At 37.4% G+C, this 21,023-nt stretch overlaps 2 pseudogenes; one reads left to right on the top strand and one right to left on the bottom strand.

The window, feature by feature from the left end:
• Window positions 1-7,725: 7,725 nt before the first annotated feature.
• Window positions 7,726-8,420, bottom strand: LOC138851814 (cytochrome c oxidase subunit 2-like; annotated as a pseudogene).
• A 76-nt stretch (window positions 8,421-8,496) lies between these two features.
• On the top strand, window positions 8,497-11,431 carry LOC128688512 (NADH-ubiquinone oxidoreductase chain 1-like; annotated as a pseudogene).
• Window positions 11,432-21,023: the final 9,592 nt, after the last annotated feature.

Raw genomic sequence — 21,023 nt, 5'->3', positions numbered from 1 at the left:
TATTAGCTGTGGGAAACATAGCTGCGCCCCCAACTTTAAACTTAATGGGAGAGATTAGTTTAATTATTAGGGTGGTCAGGTGGAGGAAATTAATTATATTTAGAGTAGGGTTACTGTCTTTTTTCAGGGCTTGCTATACTTTATACATGTATTCATTAAGGCAACATGGGTTATTTTTAAATACCTTATTTTCTTGTTGTTCTGGGAAGGTAGGGGAGTATTATGTCTTGTTAATGCATAGTGTCCTGTTAAATATCATGTTTGTGAAAGGTTCTTTAATTTTGTGTGATTTGTAGGATAAGATGGCCAGGGCCAAAGGCGTTGGGTTGTAAATCTAAATAGAAGTTATACTTTCTTATCAATGAGGGGCAAGATTTAAAAGATTGTTACTTTTTTGACAGCTTTGAAGGTTGTTAGTTTAAATTAACTTAAAATCTTAGATAACTAAAAGTACGGATGGGATAAAAAGTCCGAATAAATTAATTGAGGAGCACAAAGGGGTGGGCAAGATTTTAAGGGGTTTAAGGGAAACATTTCATTTCATTTGGGCAGGGGAAATTGTGGTAGAAGGTAAAGTAATTCGGATGTAAAAGTAAAGAGTTACTAGAGAAGAAAGAAGGAGAGTAAACAAAGGTAAGTAGAGGGAGGATAGAATTATTTCTTGGGTAATGATTCATTTAGGGATAAAACCTGAAAAAGGTGGCAGGCCCCCCAGAGAATAAAGGTTTATAGTTGAGATGATTTTAGGGAGGGTGCCGTGACTTGCGTTGATTAAATGAGAAAAAAAATATGTCTGGGTGGATGCGAAGTAGAGGGCCACAGAAGCCGAAATTAGAGTGTATATAAGAAAGTAGATTATTCAGGAGGTTTCATTAATAAGTATAGCGAAAAGTATTCATGATAGGTGATTGATGGATGAGTAGGTTAAGATTTTTCGGAGGGATGTTTGATTGATTCCTCCTAGTGCCCCAATGATAGAAGAGGAAATTCCACTAAAAAAGAGAATACCGTGTGTGCAGTATTCTGAAGATAAATAAGAGATTAAGAATATTGGGGCAAGTTTTTGGATTGTTATGAGAATAATAACTTGGGTTCAATTAAGACCTTCTATGACTTGGGGGAATCAAAAATGGAACGGAGCAGCGCCTAGTTTAAGGAGAAGGGCTAAGGAAATAAATGAGAGCGAGGCTATTGGAATAAAAAACGTTAGGGTTGAAGATAAAATAATAACGGCCGATCCAAGGGCTTGGATTAAGAAGTATTTCAAGGAGGCTTCGGAGGGGAGTTGATTTTCTTTTGATGAGATTAAAGGGATAAATGATATAAGATTAAGTTCGAGGCCGATTCAGGCTGAAAATCACGAGGAAGAAGAAACTGCCAGGAAGGATCCTGACAAAAGTGAGAGTATAAAAATGATTTTATGAGGTGAGAATGAAATTATAAAGAGAGATTGTTCTCATAAGTGAGGTATGAGCCCATTAGCTTGAAATTTAGCTTATCCTTATAGTGTATGTAGAAGTGTATAGGGCACGAAAAGTTTTGATCTTTCGGGGATTGGTGCGATTCCAATTTACATAAAGAGTGTTAGAGATTAGAAGGGGGCAGGGGATAAGGGTTGATCTTAGAGTATTTAGGATTTCTCTTTGGGTATCTGCTGTTCTTAGTGGATTTGAGGGGTAGAGAGGTAAGTTGCTTAAAAATAAAACGAAAAGCATATAAGGGTGCGAAAATTTTGTATTTTATACTAGTATATACACATTTCTTTGTATAAGAGTGGTGTGGTGAATTAAGTATAAGCGCATGAGTAAGCTAACTATACCGTAACAGAATGATAACATTGAGCTCTGCATACTACGATTAATACAGCTATAAGAAGAACCCTTCGTGAGAAAGGGGTTCTACTTATACCTGTATTAATCGTCTCCCTCTAGATTCTCCCATTCCTATGAAGATATTCCTAACGGGTGATTATTGGGGAGAATAAGATGAAGTTATTACTTCTTTATATTAATTTCTGAAGAGATACACTGAGAAAGAGATATGAATGTCAGTCGGTTATAGCAGTAAGTTAATTGATGAGTTAGTTTGGTGCCCTCAAGTTTATTATTATGTGCCGACTTCGAGTGTATAAGTGCTTAAATGGGATAGATAATAACTTGTGTGTAGATACACTATGAATGTCATATATATATGTTAGTAGATTATATGATTTTTCAGGACTATAAATGATTCGAGAAGATTTACATTTAAAGAAATGTGTGTACATACACATACATTAAGGAGGACTGGAGAGTTTGTAAAGTTAAATACGTAGTTTTTATGTTGGTCGTAGTTTATTTGTTTGAGGACTAAAGTTGTAGGCTCAAAGTAAAGTTAAAGATTGGCATTTCACTTACGTTGGAAAGGTTGTCGCAGGGGTAACTTATTTTGGTTGTTATGAAGACTTGCTAATTGTTACGGCCAGGAAAAATATTTTAGGTTTAGTCGGCAATTAAGGAAGTAACAGTTTGGTGGTGGACAGTGGCACTGTGCAGGAAAGTTGAAATATATTAGTGAAATAAATGGGAAGCATTAGTTAAATTAAGTGTCTTGTGTATTAGGGGTTCCCTGTATTAAATATTTTTGATATTTTTCCGAAATAAGAAGAGCTGAATTAAAGGTCGAGTTTTGGGGTAAAAAATTCAAACCCTTATTTTAGTGGTGAGGTGTTAATTGGACCTCAGGGTGTCTGGTTTTTTTGAAAAAATCAATTCTTTCCTTGCATTAAGGTAAGGCAAGGTTTAGGGATACAGGGGGCAAAGCTCTTTGTTTAATTATTTTAGTTATAAAAATAAATAGAGGGGTTATGTTTAACTAGGCTTAGAGGCAGGTATGCTTACAGGGAGTTGTATCTGAGGTGTAAGGAGAGGGGTATTTATTATTTTTTAAGCAGGCAGGAAAACTTTTTATGAATTTAGTTTAAAGATTTAAAGTAAGTATATTAGTGTATAGGGTGTCTATTTAAAATAAATTTTGGATGAGATTTATTGAAGGGGTGATGGGTATAAGGAATTCAGCAAATAAGGCTATTCCACCTGTTTGTCAAAAACATGTCTGTATGAGAGTTATACAGAGCCTGACCTGCCCATTAGGGTCTAAAGCACCGCGGCATTTTGACCCCGCGAAGGTAGTATTAGTCTTTTAATTGAGGGTTGGAATGAATGGCCGGGCGAGAAGAAAGCTGTTTCTATCTCGGGGATTGAATTTAACTTTTAAGTGAAAAGGCTTAAATGAGTTAGAGGGGTAATAAGACCTTATAAAGTTTATACATGAAGCCGGTTAAGAGTGACCCAAGGTGTTAAAGTTTATTATCAGCAGGGCGTTTAGTCGGGCGGCTAAGGTATAAATTATATAACTGTTTTTTGTTTAAATCAGAGATACTTGTTCATACGGTCCTTTTTTTTAGAATTAGAGAATAAATTACTTTGGAGGTAACAGCGTAATTTTTTTAAGAGTTCTTATCGACAGGAGAGTTTGCGACCTCGGTGTCGAATTAAAAATTTCTTTAAGGGGTGGCAATTACAGAAGAGGAGGGGCTGTTTGGCCTTTAAATTTTTACACGATTTGAGTTCAGACCGGCGCCAGCCAGGTTGATTTTTATCTTCTAAGGAGTTCAAAGTTATTTTAGTGTGGAAGGATTAAATAATTGAAATAGTTTTAATAAAAGTCAGAAAAAAGCAGGCCCCTTTCCTTAATCTCCAAAATTAATATTTTAAGTAAACTATTTTCTGTTAGAATTTTGAGGGTCATAGAGTTTTGGTGAAATATTAATAATACCAACAATAACAATTAAGCAAGAGATATAAAATTACTAGGGTAGTGAGGGGGTAAGATAGGACTGGTTGATAAGGTGGTTAAATTTGTTTTATTCTTTAAAATTAAGAATAGTCTAGGTCTGGGAAATTTTGATGGGGGAAATAAGGAGATCCAGAAAGATTAAGGTAAGGGATAGGGGTTAACTTCTTATGTATTGGTAATTTATTATTAAAACGAGAAATCAGTAAAATGCAAGCACATTGGTAGTTTTGTCGAATCGGGTTGGAGATGTTGGGATTTTGTTAAGTATTTTTTACTTTTTATGCTAGGGGGGGGTTGAAATTTTATTTTTTATGGGAGATATTTGCGTTGCTGCTATAATTAAGAGAGCCCAAATTCCGTTCTCGGTATGATCTTCAGCAACTATATAGCTGCTCCTACCCCAGTTTCAGCTTTAGTTTATTCTTCAACACTAGTGATAGCTGGTGTTTATATTTTGATTCGCTTTAGTGGGTAAGAGGTTCATGTGGCAAAGAGTTTTGTTGGTTGTTTCATGCTTAACTATATTTATAGCAGGCTTGGGGGATAATTTTGAGTTTGATTCGAAAAAATTTACTGCTTTATCAACTTTGAGACAACCGGGCTTGGTAGTGGGTATTTTATTTTAGGATTTGCATGAATTTAGCTAACCCTGCTCTATGCGGGGCACTCTTCTTGGTTGGATTCTACCCTAAAGATTTAATTTTAAAAGTTGCATTTATAGGGAAGTTAGTATTTTAGATTTTTTATATACCTTAAGTACTGGTTTAGCAGTATGCTATATGGATTTCGATTAATTTACTATAGAATAGGGGGTTTCTAATGCAAGGTTTAAAATACTTGTTAGGGAAAGTCATAGAAAATGTTTAGGGGAGTAATGCTATTAAGGGTTGGGGCGGTAACAGGGAGGTGCATATTAGCTTGGGTAATGCTTCCAGAGTCTTATACGATTTGTTTGGGGGTTTCTTTAAAAATTTTAGCTTTATTAGTGAGAGGGTCAGGAGCTCTTTAAGGGGGCGTAGTTAGCATGGTAGGGCCATGGACTGGGTTAAAGATTGTCAGGTTTTATTCCTATGTTATGTTTGCGGGGTCTGTATGGTTTATATTGATTTTGTCGACTTTTAGGGCACTCCGTTGAAGATTAAGGAGTGTGGAGTTTTTTAAGATTGGGGATAAAAGTGGGTCAGAATATTTTTTTTTGGGGGGGGGGGCGGATTCAACGGGGTGATAAAAGGTTCTGTTTACTTGCAGATAAGATAGGAGAACATGATTAAAATTTATATAAAAGGATTTTTATTTGAGTTATTGTCGTGTTTATATTTTTATTTAATTAACTTATATATTCTAAGTTAGAATTTTGCATTGAAGCTGCAAAGGTGGCTATTAGCCTATAGGTGGTATTTTTTTAAGGGGGAGGGGGAGGAATCTCCAGCTTTACATTGAAAGCGTAATGTGTTTTACACTATAAAAAAGAGAAGTAAACGAAATTTAATCGCTCGGGAAACAAGTTAGAAGCCTTTTGGCTTAGTTCTCCTTGGCAGGAAAAATTCAATTTTGTCATTAACAGTAACATGCCTCTGGTTTTGGCTTCTGTCAAAATAAGCTAGAGGTTTTGAAACCAAAATTTAGGTCGAAACTTAACGCAATCTCTCGCTCTGTAATTTGAGAGAGGTTTATAAGCACTTTTTGCGAATGCAACTCATACGCCGTTATTGGCTACATTCCCAGTTAGACCAATCTAAGGCACCTCTATACCATTCACAGTAGAGGCCTATGAGAAGGTCAGGGGAAACCAACCCTGTAAATCTTCAAGAGAGAAAATATCTGTAGAAGAGGGGGGGGATGGGCTAAAGGGAGAATTAATGTAATTTCTGCGTCAAAAATTAGGAAAATCAAAGCAATGAGGAGAAACCGAAGCCTAAAAGGCAGTCGAGCTGAAGTCTTAGGATTAAGCTCTCCTCACTCAGATGGGGGTGTTTTCTCTTGGGCTATAATAGTTTTTTCGATAGAGTTGAGGACAGGGTTATAATTAAAGTTGAAACCTTGGGAGTGAGAAGGGTGATCGGGTTGGTAGCTAGAATTAATTTTTCTAAACAATTAGACTTTCTAGTTGGAAGCCAGACGTACCTTAATATTGAAAAATTATCTCCCTTATCAGTAAATAAAACACAGGGGAATAATCAAACTACATCAACGAAATGTCAGTGGCAAGCCGCGGCTTTAAATCCAAAGTGGCGGTTGTTAGAGAAGTGGCACTTGAAGAGGCGGTAAAAACGGGCTGTAGGGACGGAATCCTAATGATTATATGAAGATCGTAGGGACCAGTTGCTACGAAGAAGGTAACCCCGTAGATTGAGTCTGTGATAGAGAAAGACGCCTCTAAATATTCATATGCTTGGAGAGAAGTAAAGTACACTCCAAGGGGGAGGGGGAGGGGTGACCAGCCCTAGACTCTGAATAGCTTCATAATGGTGTGAGCCAAGGATTGCGTGATGTGCCCAAGTTACTGTCGCTCCTGATGAAAGTAAAATAGTTGCATTAAGAAGGGGAGCTTGGAAAGGATTGTGAGGTTAAATCCCTCCGGGCGGCCGAAATATTCCAATTTCAATTGTAGGTGCAAGGCTTTTATGAAAGAAGGCCAAAAAATTGCGAAGAAAATAGTACCTCAGAGACGGTGAATAAAATTATTCCTCACCGGAGGCCTTTTATGACGGCTTGAGTGCGGAGTCCTTGATATGTTCTCTCTCGAGTCGCGTCTCGCTATCATTAAATTATGGTTAAAAAATAGGAATAAATCTAAAAAAGAGGGAAGGTCTGGATTAAATTGATGAAATCATTTGATGGGGCCCAATGCTAAAAGCATAGCTCTAATTGATCCAGCCAAGGGTCAAGGTCTTATGCTAACTGAAGGCATGGCTATGTGATAACATTAATTCTCTTTGCTGCCATAAAGAGCCCTAAGAGCTGTAAATACATATGACTGAGTGATTGCAACCGCAGACTCTAGTGTAAGGGGAAGAATTTGGGCTAAAATGAGAAAATTAATAATTTAGGGGGGAAGGGGACCTGTCCTTCCAAGTAAAGTAAGGGGGAGACGACCTGCAATTATGTTTGCTGTGGGGCCGAGCGGTCAATGTGCTTGGTCGAATAATATACTTAATTGTTTCGATAAGAGCTATAAAAGATATAAGCATATTTAGGGTCCCTTGGGGCACTAAGTGGGCAAATAATGTACTGGGTGTGGTTTAGTCGCCCAAACAAAATAAGGGTCAATCATAAAGGTAGGGTCGAGGTTAGAGTTATGGCTAGATGCCTGGATTGGGCAGAGATATAAGGAAGGGGACCTGGAGAGTTATTAAAAAAATGAAGCTAAATAATGAAGCAAATAAAATGATAGACCTGGATTAGAGGCCCCTAAAATTGTTTTAAACTCATTGTGAAGGGGAGACATAATTTTAAGTCACAGATAAAGTCATCGGGATGGTGAGGTTCAGAAGAGAATCGGAGCAAAAGGAAACCCAAGAATGTTGGTATCCAGTTTAGACTAAGTGAAAGAATACTTGAGGGTGGTTCAAAGATGGAAATAGCCTTGCTATTATTTTCAGGGGTTTTCTAGAATTGTTGATGTGTGGGTGAAAGTTTCTGTTTTAATTGGAAGTTTTTAGAAGAAATTAATGATAGGAATAAAATATGCCCAAGAGTAAATATCAGAAAAGGATTGAGTCAAAGTAAGGGCCCTCTATTTGAGGCACTCTAGGATATCATAAGTACAATAGTTTTAACCTGACAAACTAATGTTATTTTTAACTAGTTTTAGTCTCTAGAAGTAGGTGAACTATTTTCAGGTTTAAAGACCTAAAAACTTTATAAGTTATCTGGAGAGAAAGTTAATTATGAGTTCCTAGAAATTCAATTCAAGAAAGAGTCTGCCGAAATCCTTTCAATTAAAATTGGTATAGCCTGTGACTAGCTCCGCAAATTTCGGAACACTGGCCGTAGAATAGGCTCGGTCTATTTACAAGAAATCTAATTTGATTAAGTCGTCCTGGGGTGGTGTCGGCTTTACCTGTAAAGAAGGAATAGTTCAGGGCTGGGTTGCGCCTCCTGCTGAAATAATAAGACGAATTTGAGTATTTAAGGGGGTGGCGGGGATTCGGTTATCAGCATCTAAAAGTCGTAAATTTGGGCCGATATTATAGGGGTGCCATGGAGGAGTCTAATTCGACGTTTAGAAAATCCGAATATTCGTAAGATCAGTATCATTGATGCCCGATGAGTTTAATTGTGACTCTCGAGTTATTGGTTTCGTCCAATAAGTAGAGCCCGTAGTGAGGGCATAGTGATGAAGATTAAGATGGTAACAGGTAAAATAGTCCAGATAATTTCAATTTCTTGGGTTTCAAGTAAAGTTGGTTAATAAGTGAGTTTAGTGTTGAATTAATTAAAATACAAGCTACTAATGTAGTGACGAAAATGAGAATAAGTACTCTGCGACCGCGGGAGTACGTCAATTGTTCTATAGGTGGGGAAACACTATCTTGAGGTCCTAGCTCTCCCATGCTGGCACTTCTAAAAGAAGGTATCATCCTGGTAGGGGCTTTAATCCTGTGCACCTGTCTGTCATTTTAGATAATTAGAAATTAAAGGGGTTTCTGTGCACCTATGATTGGTAGGTGGGAAAGGGTGCTGCCACTCAATGGGGGGGCAAGTTGCATAAGTACTACGGTAATGAAAACGGGCCACACGAATAAAGGTACTCGGCCTTCGGGTTTTCCCCTGGTTCGTATGTTGATTGCTGCAGTAATAAAATTTATAGCCCCAAGAATTGGGGAAATTCCGGTCAAATGAAGAGAGAAGACGCCCCTGTATGGGCGATTAATGTTGCTAGGGGGGGGGGCTGTATCGGGGACTCCAAGTATAAGGAGAACTGATCAGTTTCCAAAACTCCCAATTAGGATTGGTACGATTATAAAGAAAATCATTACGAAGGCGTGGGCTGGGACAATTACACTGTAAACTTGATCGTCTCCGATTAATCTCCCTGGCTGATCAAGTTCGGCTTGAATAATTAGTCTTAGGGGAGAACCTGTTATACCAGATCGGGCTCCGAACACAAAGTATAGCGTACCAATGTCTTTACGATTTGTTGAGAAAATCGTCGTTGCGTTAGGCTTTATAGTGGAAAAAAGACGTCAAATTGCAAATTTGAAGATGTGTAATTACTAAAGCTTAAGAGAGAATCCTGTAGTATAAGTAGTAAGGCTTCATTAGCAGTTCTATCAAAACTGCCCTTTTATCAGGCATTATACTTATTAAGGGGGTTAAGATTACAGGGGGTTAGTTGTAGATTTATGTTATTTGGGGCGTTCTTAGAAGATTGAATCTTAGATTAGAAGGAGGTGTCTACTTAAATAGGTTGGGGTAGGCTTAAACTTTTATTTTGTAATTAGGGTATACATGCATCTTGGTGAGTAGGAGGTAAACAAAATAGAGATACTTTATAGTACAGTCCTAGTTTTGTTATTCGTAGTATGGAAGATTAAATACTGGGTTAGAGTTCGATTTAGTAAATTATAAAAAGTTTGATGAAATTTTGCACCAGCAATCGCGGTTAGACTTAAAAGCTCAGTAAAAGAATTTTAGTTTAGGTTATTCTTATGTTTAAAGGTAAATTAAAATTTATAGTAATAAAAGGTGAAATTGGTCTATTAGGAATAAGTGGGAGCTGAATTATAAATAGGGGCTAACCCTGGAATTGGTATAAGCTAGGATTAGGTGTCCTATTATATTTAGAAGATAAAAATAAAACTTGGATATTAATAGATATGGTCTTTAAATTCAAAGAGTTTGACGGTATTTTAGTCTTGTCAGAGGAACCTGTTCTGTAAATGATACAACACGAAAAATCTCACTTACTTTTGTTTAGCAGTTTGCATGCCGTCACTATCAGATAGCCTTTGTTGAGGTAGTTATTGAAATTTGAGAAGTGAGGCATATTAGATCAAGGTGTAGTTCACGGGTGAGAGAAATGGGTCACAATAAAATTTATTTATTACGAATCAGTAATAGAATAGTTTCTGTGAAGGGGGATTTAATTGTAATACATAACTTAGTAAGTTAGTGTGGGATGAGAGCTAAAGTGGGTATACACCGCTCGTTACTTCCACTTAAGGTGAAATAAGTCAGCAGGTGTGCCTGGGACTAAATTTACTTTGGCAGAAGATATGCGTTAAATTTAGAATTTAATTATATAGAAAGCACTCTATAGGTAAAAGTATTGGGGGTCGCGCTGTGGTTATTAGAATTGTGGGATATTTAATGTTGATAGTTTGTGTGTTAGTCGGAGCAGCACTTGTAAACTCTCTCGGGGCATAAGATTTTAGGTTATATTCAGATTCGTAGGGCCCCAGTAAACTAGGCACCCCAGGGTCACTTCAGCCCTTTTCGGGTGCTGTTAAATTGTTTGTAAAAGAGGGGAATTTGCCGGTGGTATCTAATTTTTACCTTATTATTTATCGCCGGTACTCGGTTTATTTATTGCTTCAATTTTGCGGGGGCTAATCCCATATGATTTAGGGTTAGCGGGTTTTGATATAGAAATCTTATTTTTTATGTTGTTTAAGACTAAGGGTCTCTATCCTTTGTTAAGGGCCTGGCGGCCTTCAAATTGTAAATATTCTTTATTAGGGAGTCTTCGTGCTGTAGCACAAACAAATTTTGTATGAGGTAAGGTCGACTTTAATTTTGCTATCTTATGTGTTTTAGCCGGAAGATTTAGGCCTATAAAATTAAGATACTATCAGGAAAGGGCGCGGATTATTTGATTAACATTTCTATTATCTATAGTTTGGCTTGGTTCTTGTTTGGAAAAGATAAACCGCACTCCTTTTGATTTTGAGAGAGGGTGCCTGAGCCGGTTTCTGGGTTTAATTCTGAGCATAGGAAAGGAAGGTTTGTATTAATTTTTATAGCTGAATATGTTAGAATTTTGTTTAAGGGGGGGGGGGTGTCAACATTGTTGGTTTTAGGGGGAGAGTTCTATAGGATTTTATATAAAATTGGTGGCGGCCGGGTTTACTTTTATTTGAGTGTGAGGATTTTACTGTGATTGTGAGACGATAAGTTGATGTGTATGGCTTGAAAAGGTTTCTTCCTTTATCAATAAATTTTTTCCTTCAGGGTAAAATTAATTTTAGTGCAAACTAAATTTATATGTTGGCGGGAACTGGAAAATCTTCCTTTAAATGGTTTCAAACCATTTATTTTAAATAAACTAAGTAGCCATTTCAGAAGGGGCCCGTTAAAAGGGTATACAAGGGATCAGCAACATAATAGAAAAAGTAGGCGATAGTCAGGGCTTGGCCTGAGAAAATATAAGGATCCCCTACAGATCGGGCCCCGGTCCATGCCAATAAAATGATTGTGAGGATAAGAGTTCAAAATAGAAGTCGGTTTAAGGGGTACAGGTGAGACCTTGGAATTTTGATAGGGAGGTGATTGGGGGGCCAAAGAATCACAGCTGATAATACTAAAGCGATAGTTCCTCCTAATTTGTTTGGGGTGGATTGAAGAACGGTACATGCAAATAGAAAATATCATTCAGGTTGAGTGTGTATTGGTGTGACTAGAGGGGTTAGCCAGGGTAAGATTATTAGGGTCCCCAAGTAAGTAAGGGTTTAAGAGGGTCAGAAGGGCTCGGGGTATAAGTATGACTAGGGGCTCTACAATATCTTTAAATGTAAAGTAGGGGTGAAAGGGAATTTTGTCTAGAGGGGAGGTTACTCCTAAGGGGTTGTTGGCTCCAGAGTGGAGAATGAGTAAAATATGGACAAGCGTGGCTGCAGTGGTTAGAAACGGCAGAAGAAAGCGGGATGTAAAAAATCGAGTTAAGGCGGCGATACGGGCTGCGAGCCCACTCCAAATTTATTGGACCAAATCTGTCCTAATATAGGGAATGGTAGGAAATAAGTTTGTAATAACGGTGGCACCTCAAAACGGTATTTGTCCCCAGGGTGGGACATAACCCAGAAAGGCTGTGGCTACTGCTAGAAACAGAATTAGAACACTAATTCTCCAAGCGTGAAAAAGAGCAAATGACCCGTAATAAACACCCCGTTCGATACGAGAGTGGGTGCAGATAAAGAAAAAGGAGGCCCCGGTTGGGGGGGGTCAATAGCTTTGGCTGGGGTATTGTCGGAGTTAGGGGCTGTGGTTGTTTAATCCGAGGTTTGGGGGTGTTTTCGGGGGTGAATAAAATATTTTGTTGGGTGCGAGCGAATCTTGGGGTTCTAGGGGGTGTTATTATTAGTTTAATGTGTTTGTGCTAAGTGAGTACAAAATCTTTAATTGCCTACTCTTCTGTGGCCTATATATGGGTTTAGTGCTAAGGGGCTGGTTGCTATAGGGGATGGGGTTTAAATGGGGTTGTAGTAGTGACGGTAGGTCATGGTTTATGTTCTTCAGGTTTATTTTGTTTAGCAAATATAGTTTACGGGCGTTTAGGGGGTCGAAGTTTGATAGTTAGGGGGGTCTACTAAATATTATACCAAATATAGGTTTGTGGGGGTTTCTATTAGCTGGGGGAAATATAGCTGCTCCTTCGACTTTAAATTTAATAGGAGAGATTAGTCTAATTATTAGAGTGGTTAGGTGGAGGAAATTAATTATGCCTAGAGCAGGGTTATTGTTCTTTTCAGGGCCTGTTACACTTTATACATGTATTCATTAAGGTAGCACGGGTTATTTTTAAATATCTTATTTTCTTGTTGTTCTGGGAAGGTGGAGGGGTATTTTGCTTTGTTAATGCATAGTGTTCCGTTAAACACCATGTTTGTGAAAGGTTCTTTAATTTTGTGTGGCTTGCAGGATAAGATAGTCGAGGTTAAAGGCATTGGGTTGTAAATTTAAATAGAAGTTATATTTTCTTATCAATGAAGGGTAAGATTTAAAAGGTTATTACTTTCTTTGACAGCTTTGAAGGGTGCTAGTTTAAATTAACTTAAAATTTAAGACGACTAAAAGTACGGGCGGGATAAAAATCCGAATAAATTGATTGCGGGGTACAAGGGAGATGGTAAGATTTTAAGGGGTTAGGGGAAATATTTCATTTTATTTGGGTAAAGGAAATTGTGACAGGGGAGAAGTAATTCGGATGTAAAAGTAAAGAGTTACTAGAGAAGAAAGGAGGAGAAAATACCCCGGCCCGTAGAAGGGTGGTAGAATTATTTCTTGGGTAATGATTCATTTAGGGGTAAAACTTGAAAGGGCGGTAGGCCCCTAGAGAGTAGAGGTTTGCAGTTGGGGTGATTTTAGGGAGGGCCGTAACTTGCATTAATTAAGTGAGAAAAATATGCCTGGGTGGGTGTGAAGTAGAAGGTCCCAGAAGTCAAAATTAGAGTGTGTGTGAGAAAGTATATTATTCAGGAGGTTTCATTAATAAGTATAGCGAAAAATATTCATGATAGGTGATTAATAGATGAGGGAGTTAAGATTTTTAGGAGGGGGGGGTGTTTGATTGGTTCCTCCTAGTGCTCCAATGGCAGAGGAAGAAATCCCGCCAAAAAGGAGAATAAGAGATTAAGAATATCAGGGTGAGTTCTGGGTTGTTATGGGAATAATAATTTGGGTTCAATTCACACCCCCCCCCCATGGCCTAGGGAAATCAAAAATAGGACGGAGTGACCCCTAGTTTAAGGGGAGGGGCCAAGGAAATAAATGAGAGTGAGACTATTGGAATAAAAGTGTTGAGGTTGTAAATGAAATAATAACGGTTGATTCAAGGGCTCGGATTAAAGAAATATTACAAGGGAGGTAGGGTGGGTCCGGATGGAAGTTGATTTTCTTTTGATGAGATTAAGGGGACAAATGATATAAGATTACGTTCGAGGCCAATTCAGGCTGAAAATCATGGGGAAGAAGAAACGGCCAGGAAGGATCCTGGCAAAAGTGAGAGTGCAGAAATGATTTTATTAGGTGAGAATGAAATTATAGGGAGAGGTTGCTCCCACCAATGAGGTGTGAACCTATCAGCTTGAAATTTAGTTTATCTTTATAGTGTATGTAGAAGTGTGCAGAGCACAAAAAGTTTTGATCTTTCAGGGATTGGTGTGATCCCAATTTACATAAAGATTGTCAGAGATTTAAAGGGGTGGGGTTGGCCTCAGAGTATTTTGGATTCCTTTGGGGGGTCTGCTGTTCTTAGTGGATTTGAGAGGGTAGGGAGGTAAGTTGCTTAAAATAAAATGAAAGCATATGGAGAGGGTGTAAATTTTGTATTTTTTATATTAGTATATATCTACATTTCTTTGTATGGGAGTAGTGAATTAAGTATAATTGCATGAGTGAGTTAACTACGCCGTGGCAGGATGATAACATTGGGCTCTGTATATTATGACTAATACAGCTATAAGTAGAACCCTTTGTGAGAAAGAGGATTCTACTTATACCTGTATTAATCGTCTCCTTCTAGACTCCCTCATTTCTATGAAGATAATCCTAGCAGGTGGCCATTGGAGAAGGTAAGATGAGGCTATTACTTCTTTATATTAATTTTCGAAGAGATACACTGAGAAAGAGATATGAGTATCAGTTGGCTATAGCAGTAAGCTAATTAATGAATTGGCTTGATATATATATTGTGCATTGTATTAGCTTCTGGTGCATAAGTATTTAAATAGAATAGATAATAACTTGAGTGCAGATACACTATGAGTACCATATATATGTATGCATGCATGTATACACACTAGTAGATTATATGATTTACAGGGTTATAAATGATTCGAGAAGATTTACATTTAAAGAAATGTATGCATATATATATATATATATATATATATATATATATATATATATATATATATATATATATATATATATATAGACATTAAGGGGGATGGGAAAGTCTGTAAAATTAAATACGCAGTTTTTATGTCGGCCGCAGTTTATTTGTTTGAGAGATTAAAGTTGCGGGCTCAAAGTAAAGCTAAGGATTAACATTTCACTCACGTTGAAAAGGTTGTTATAGGGGGCGACTTTTGGTTGCTATGAAGATTTGCTAATTATTATGATTAGGAAAGATATTTTAGGTTTTAGTGGGTAATTAAGGAAATAATAGTTTGGCGGCAGATAGTAGTGCTGTGCAGGAAAGTTGAAATGCATCAGTGAAATAAATGGAAAGTACTAGTCAAATTAGGTGCCTTGTGTACTAAGGATAACCTACATTAACTATTTATGATATTTTCCCGAAATGAGAAGAGCTAAATTAAAGGTCGAGTTTTGTGGAAAAGAATTCAAAACCTAATTTTAGTAGTGAGATGCTAGTCGAGTCTTAAGGTATCTGGTTTTGGAAAAAACTCAATTTTTTCTTTGCATTAAGTGGGGCATAGGGGTAGGGAGGTAGACTCTTTGTTTAATTATTTTAGTTATAAAAATAAATAGAAGGGTTATTGTTTAACTAGGCTCAGGGGTAGTCATGTCTACAGGGAGTTGCATCTGAGGCACAAGGAGAGGGGTATTTATTATTTTTAAAGCAGGCAGGAAAGACTTTTTATGGATTTAGTTTAAAGATTTAAAGTGAGTGTGTTAGTGTATAGGTTGTTTATTTAAAATAAATTTTAGAAAATTAATGAGATTAATATTGAAGGGGTGACGGGTGCAAGGAATTCGGCAAATAAGGCTATTCTGCTTGTTTATCAGAAACATGTCTGTATGAGAGTTATATAAAGTCTGATCTGCCCGTTGGGGTCTAAAAGGCCGCGGTATTTTGACCGTGCGAAGAAAGCATAGTCATTAGTTTTTTAATTGAAGGTTGGAATGAATGGTTGGGCGAGAAGAAAGCTGTCTCTATCTCGGAGATTGATTTAACTTTTAAGTGAAAGGCTTAAATGAGTCAGAGGGACGATAAGATCCTATAAAGTTTATACATGAAGCTGGTTGAGAGCGATTTAAGGTGTTAAAGTTTATTGCAGTGGGGTGTTTAGTTGGGGTGACTAAGATATAAACTATATAATTGTTTTTTGTTTAAATCAGAGATACTTGTTCGCACGGCTCCTTTTTTTAGGGCTAGAGAGCAAATTACTTTAGGGGTAGCAGCGTGGTTTAAGAGTTCTTATCAACAAGAGAGTTTGCAGCCTCGGTGTTGAATTAAAAATTTCTTTGTGGTGTAGTAGTTGCAGAAGGGGGCCTGTTCAACCTTTAAATTTTTACATGATTTGAGTTCAGATCGGCGAAGGCCAGTTGGTTTCTATCTACTAAGGAGTTTAAAGTTATTTTAGTACGAAAGGATTAAATAATTGAAATAGTTTAATAAAAGTCAGAAAAAAGCAGGCCCCTTTCCTTTAATCCTCAAAATTAATGTTTTAAGTAAACTATTTTCTGTTAGAATTTTGAGGGTTGTAGAGGTCTTGATGAGATACTAATAATACTAACAACAATCAAGGTAAGTAGGAGGTACAAAATTACTAGGGCAGTAAGAGGGAGAGAGGTGAGGGAGTAGAGGGAATTGGTTGATAAGGAGGCTAAATTTGTTTTATTCCTTAAAATTAAGAATAATCTGGATCTGGAAAATTTTGGCGGGGGAAGTAAGAGATTTAGAAAGATTGGGGCAAGGGGATAAGGGTAGGATATGGCGGTCAGTAGGCTAGATTTAAAATGAATTTTTAAGGCTTCGTTGGAAGCGAGGGAAGAGATACAAATGAGCAAAATTAATATTCCTCCTAGAAAAATTAGAAATAAAATATATGAAAATCAGTAGGAGGGTCCGAATAGGCCCGAAAGAACGCAGATAAGAAAAGAGTCTGTGTAAGAAGGGTGGGTCTTATGGAAAGAGGGCGGGTTGGAGTTGGGAGTAGGGCAGCAACTTAAGGTAAGAGGAAGAGTGAAGTATAAAATGTTATAGCTGACTTTTGTATAAAGTCCTAAAATGACTTTGGTTTACAAGATCAAAATTTTTTGTTTAAACTACTAGGACCTTTCAATTTAAATAGTTTATTAGAGTAATCGGGTTGTGGTACCGAAGGTATAAGAAAGTTATTTTAAATTATGATGTAGGGTCTGTAGTCATTTAGTGAGTTAGTGTCTTGTTGTTATTTAGGGCACTGGATTTTATTTTATTTAGTTTAGTGAGATTAAGCTCGAGGTTTTTTATGTAATTGAATGAGAACTTTTCCTTTAAATTCTTCTTCTGTTGTAGTAACTTTGATTTATGGTTGATTGAGTAGGGCTCTTATTTTTAAGGTCAGTTTTTATTTATCTTCTCCATGGTAATATACTGTAGGAGGATTACACGAGTGGGGTAAAAGGTACAGGTGGCCCGTTATATATTTGGTTCATCTACAGGAGCTTTGATTATTGGTCTAAATTCAATTAGAGTCCTTTTAGGTTGGGATTGAGTTAGGGTTAGTTTCTTATGTACTGGTAATTTATTACCAAAACGAGAAACCAGCAAATGCAGGCGTATTGACAGTTTTGTCAAATCGGATTGGGGGGTGTTGGGGTTTTGTTGGGTATTTCTTTACTTTTTATGCCAGGGGGCTGTAAATTTTATTTTTATGAAAGGTATTTGAGTGGGAATTTTTTATTACTGGGAATTTCAGTGTGCGTTGCTGTTATAACTAAGAGAGCTCAAATTCCACCTCAGCTTGACTCCTAGTAGTTAAAGCTGCTTCTGCCCCAGTTTCAGCTTTAGTTCATTCTTCAACACTAGTGATAGCTGGTGTTTATATTTTGATTCGCTTTAGTGGGGTTTAAGAGGTCCGTGGTGCAAAGAGTTTTGTTGGTTGTTTCTTGCTTAACTATATTTACAGCGGGCTTGGGGGCTAATTTTGAGTTTGGTTTGAAAAAAATTGCTGCTTTATCAACTTTGAGACAATTGGGTGTGATAGTGAGTATTTTATCTTCAGGGCTTGTCGATTTAGCTTTTTTTCATTTATTAAACTCATGCTTTATTTAAGGCTTTACTCTGTTTATGTGTGTAGGGGTGGTAGCCCGTAGGGCTAAAGAGTACTAAGATATTCGTAATACGGACAGATTAGTGGTATGCACACCTTTGACTGAGGTTTGCATAGATTTAGCTAACCTGGCTCTATAGGGGGGCCTTCTTGGCTGGATTTTACTCTAAAGATTTAGTTTAAGAAGTTGCATAAATAAGGGGAGTTAATAATTTTAGACTTTTATATGTTTTAAGTGTAGGTTAACAGAATGTTGAACATTTCGATTAATTTACTACAAGAAAGGGCTTTTCTAATATGAGGTCTATGCTTGTTAGGGAAAGCCATAGAAAAATGTAAAGGAGAATAGTGATACTAAGGGTTGGGGGGTGGTAACGGGGGTGTGTGTGTTAGCTTGAGTAAGGTTTCAGAGTTTTATAGGATTTGTTTGGGGCCCCATTAAAAATTTTAGCTTTATTAGTGAGAAGGTTAGGGGCTATTTTAGGGCCTGCAGTTAACCCGGTAAGGTCAAGGACTGGGTTAGAGATTGGCAGGTTTTGTTTCTATGTTATGCTTGTGAGGTCTATATGGTTAATGTTGATTTTGTCAACTTTTAGGGCATCCCGTTGAAGATTAAGTGCGGAATCTTTTTTAAGATTGGGGATAAAGGCCGGTCAGGATATTTTTTTGGGGGGGGGGGATCCGACGGGATGATAAAAGGTTCTGTTTGCTTACAGTTAAGACAAGAGAATACGGCTATAATTTATATAAAAGGATTTTTATTTGAGTTATTGCCGTGGTTTTATTTTTATTTAATTAACTTATATATTTTAAACTAGAATTTTGCATTGAAGCTGCAAAGGTGGCTATTGACCTGTAGGTGATATTTTTAGGGGAAAATCTTCAATTTTACATTGAAAATGTAATGTATTTTTACGCTATAAAAAGAGAAGTGAGCGGAATTTAGTCACTCAGGAGACAAGTTAGAAGCTTTTTTCACTGGCCTAGTTCTCCTCAGCAGGAAAAAATTCAATCTTACCATTAACAGTAACATGCCTCTGGGTTTGGCTTCTGTCAAAATAAACTAGAGGTTTGGAACCAAAATTTAGGTCGAAACTAAACGCAATCTTTCGCTTTCTAATTTGAGAAAGGTTTATAAATACTTTTATGAGTGCAATTCATATGTCATTATTGGCTACGTTCCCAGTTAGATCACTCTAAGGCGCCTTTATACCATTCATAGTAGAGGCCTATGGGAGGGTCGGGAAAACAACCCTGTAAATCTTCAAGGGAAGATATCTGTAAGGGAGAGATATGGGCTAGAGGAGGGGTGGGGGTGGATTAATGTAGTTTCTACGTCAAAATCAGGAATATCACAGCAATGAGGAAACCCGAAGCCTTAGAGTTAAACCCCCATTCAAACGGGGGGAGGGTATTTTCTCGGTCTATAATAGTTTTTCGATAGAACTGAGGACAAGGTTATAATTAAAGTCGTGATCCTGAGAGTGAGAAGGGGGTCAGGTTGATAGTTAGAATTAACTTTTCTAAACAATTAGACTTTCTAGTTGGAAGCTAGACGTACCATTAATACTAAAAAATTATCTTTCTCATCAGTAAATAAAACTAATAGGGGGACAATCAAACTACATCAACGAAATGTCAGCACCAAGCTGCGGCTTTAAATTCAAAGTGATGGTTGTTAGAGAAGTGGCACTTGAAGAGGCGATAAAACCAGACTGTTAGAAATGAAGTCTCAATAATTACATGAAGACTGTGGGATCCAGTTACTACGAAGAAGGTAGCTCCGTAGATTGAGTTTGCGATAGAGAAAGACGCTCCCAAATATTCGTATGCTTGAAGAGGAGTAAAGTAAACTCCAAGGGGGGGGGGTCAATCCTAGACTTTGTATAGCTTCATAATGGCGTGCTCAAGTTACTGTTGCTCTCGACGAAAGTAAAATAGCTGTATTAATAAGGGGAACTCAGGGAGGATTGAAAGGCTGAATCCCTTCAGGCGGCCAAAATTTTCCAATTTCAATTAATTGTAGGTGCAAGACTTCTATGAAAGAGACCCGAAAAAATGAGAAGAAAAATAGTGCCTCAGAGACGACAGATAAAATTATCTCTCACCGGAGGCCTTTTATGATAGCTTGAGTATGAAGCCTCTGATACACTCCCTCTCGAGTTACATCTCGCCATCATTGAATTGTGGTTAAAAGTAGGAATAAATCTAAAAAAAGAGGGGCAGGGTCTAGATTAAATTGATGAAATCATTTGATGGGGTCTGATGTTAAAGCATAGCTCTAATTGGTTGGGTCAAGGGTTAAGGTATTATGCCAACTAAATGGAAGGCATGGTGTCTATGTGATAACATAAATTTACTTCACTGGCATGAAGAGTTCTGAGAATCACAAATACATGGGATTGAATGGCTGCGACAGCAGACTTTAGTATAAGGAGAAGAATTTAGGCTAAAATGAGAAAAATTAATAATTTAGGGAATAAAAAGAGTCCTGCCCTCCCAAGCAAGGCAAGGAGGAGGTGGCCTGCAATTATGTTTGCTGCAAGCCGAATGGCCAATGTGCCCGGTCAAATAATATTCCTAATTGTTTCGATAAGAACTATAAAAGGTACGAGTGCATTTAGGGTCCCTTGGGGAGCGACTAAGTGGGCAAATATGTGCTGGGTGTGGTTTAGTCACCTAAACAAAAATAAAGGTCAATCATAAAGGTAGAGCCGGGGTTGGAGTCGTTACCAGATGCCTGGATCTGGTAGAGATGCAGGGAAGGAGACCTAGAGAGTTATTAAAAAGAATGAAGCTAAATAATGAAACAAATAAAAATGCTAGACCTAGGTTAGAGGGCCCTAAAATTATCTTAAGCTCATTGTGAAGGGTGGATACAATTTTAAATCACAAATAAAGTCATCGGGGTGATGGGGTTCAGAAGAGAACTGGGATAAATAGGAGTCCCAAAAATGTTGGTATTCAGTTTAGATTAAGTGAAAGAATACATGAGGGTGGTTCAAAAATGGAAAATAGTCTTGCTATCCTTTTCAGGAGTTTTCTAGAATTGTTGATGTGCGAGCGGAAGTTTCTGTTTTAATTGGAAGTTTACAGGAGAAATTAATGATAAAGAATAAAATGCTTCCGAGAGCGAATATCAGAAAGAGATTGAGTCAGAGTAAGGGGCCCTATTTGAAGCATTCTAAAATATCATAAGTACAATAATTTTAATCTGACAGACTATTGGCATTCTTTTAA

Source organism: Cherax quadricarinatus, unplaced genomic scaffold, assembly GCF_038502225.1.
Source record: "Cherax quadricarinatus isolate ZL_2023a unplaced genomic scaffold, ASM3850222v1 Contig2251, whole genome shotgun sequence".
Lineage (NCBI taxonomy): Eukaryota > Metazoa > Arthropoda > Malacostraca > Decapoda > Parastacidae > Cherax > Cherax quadricarinatus.
This window is presented reverse-complemented; position numbering and strand designations above follow the sequence as displayed.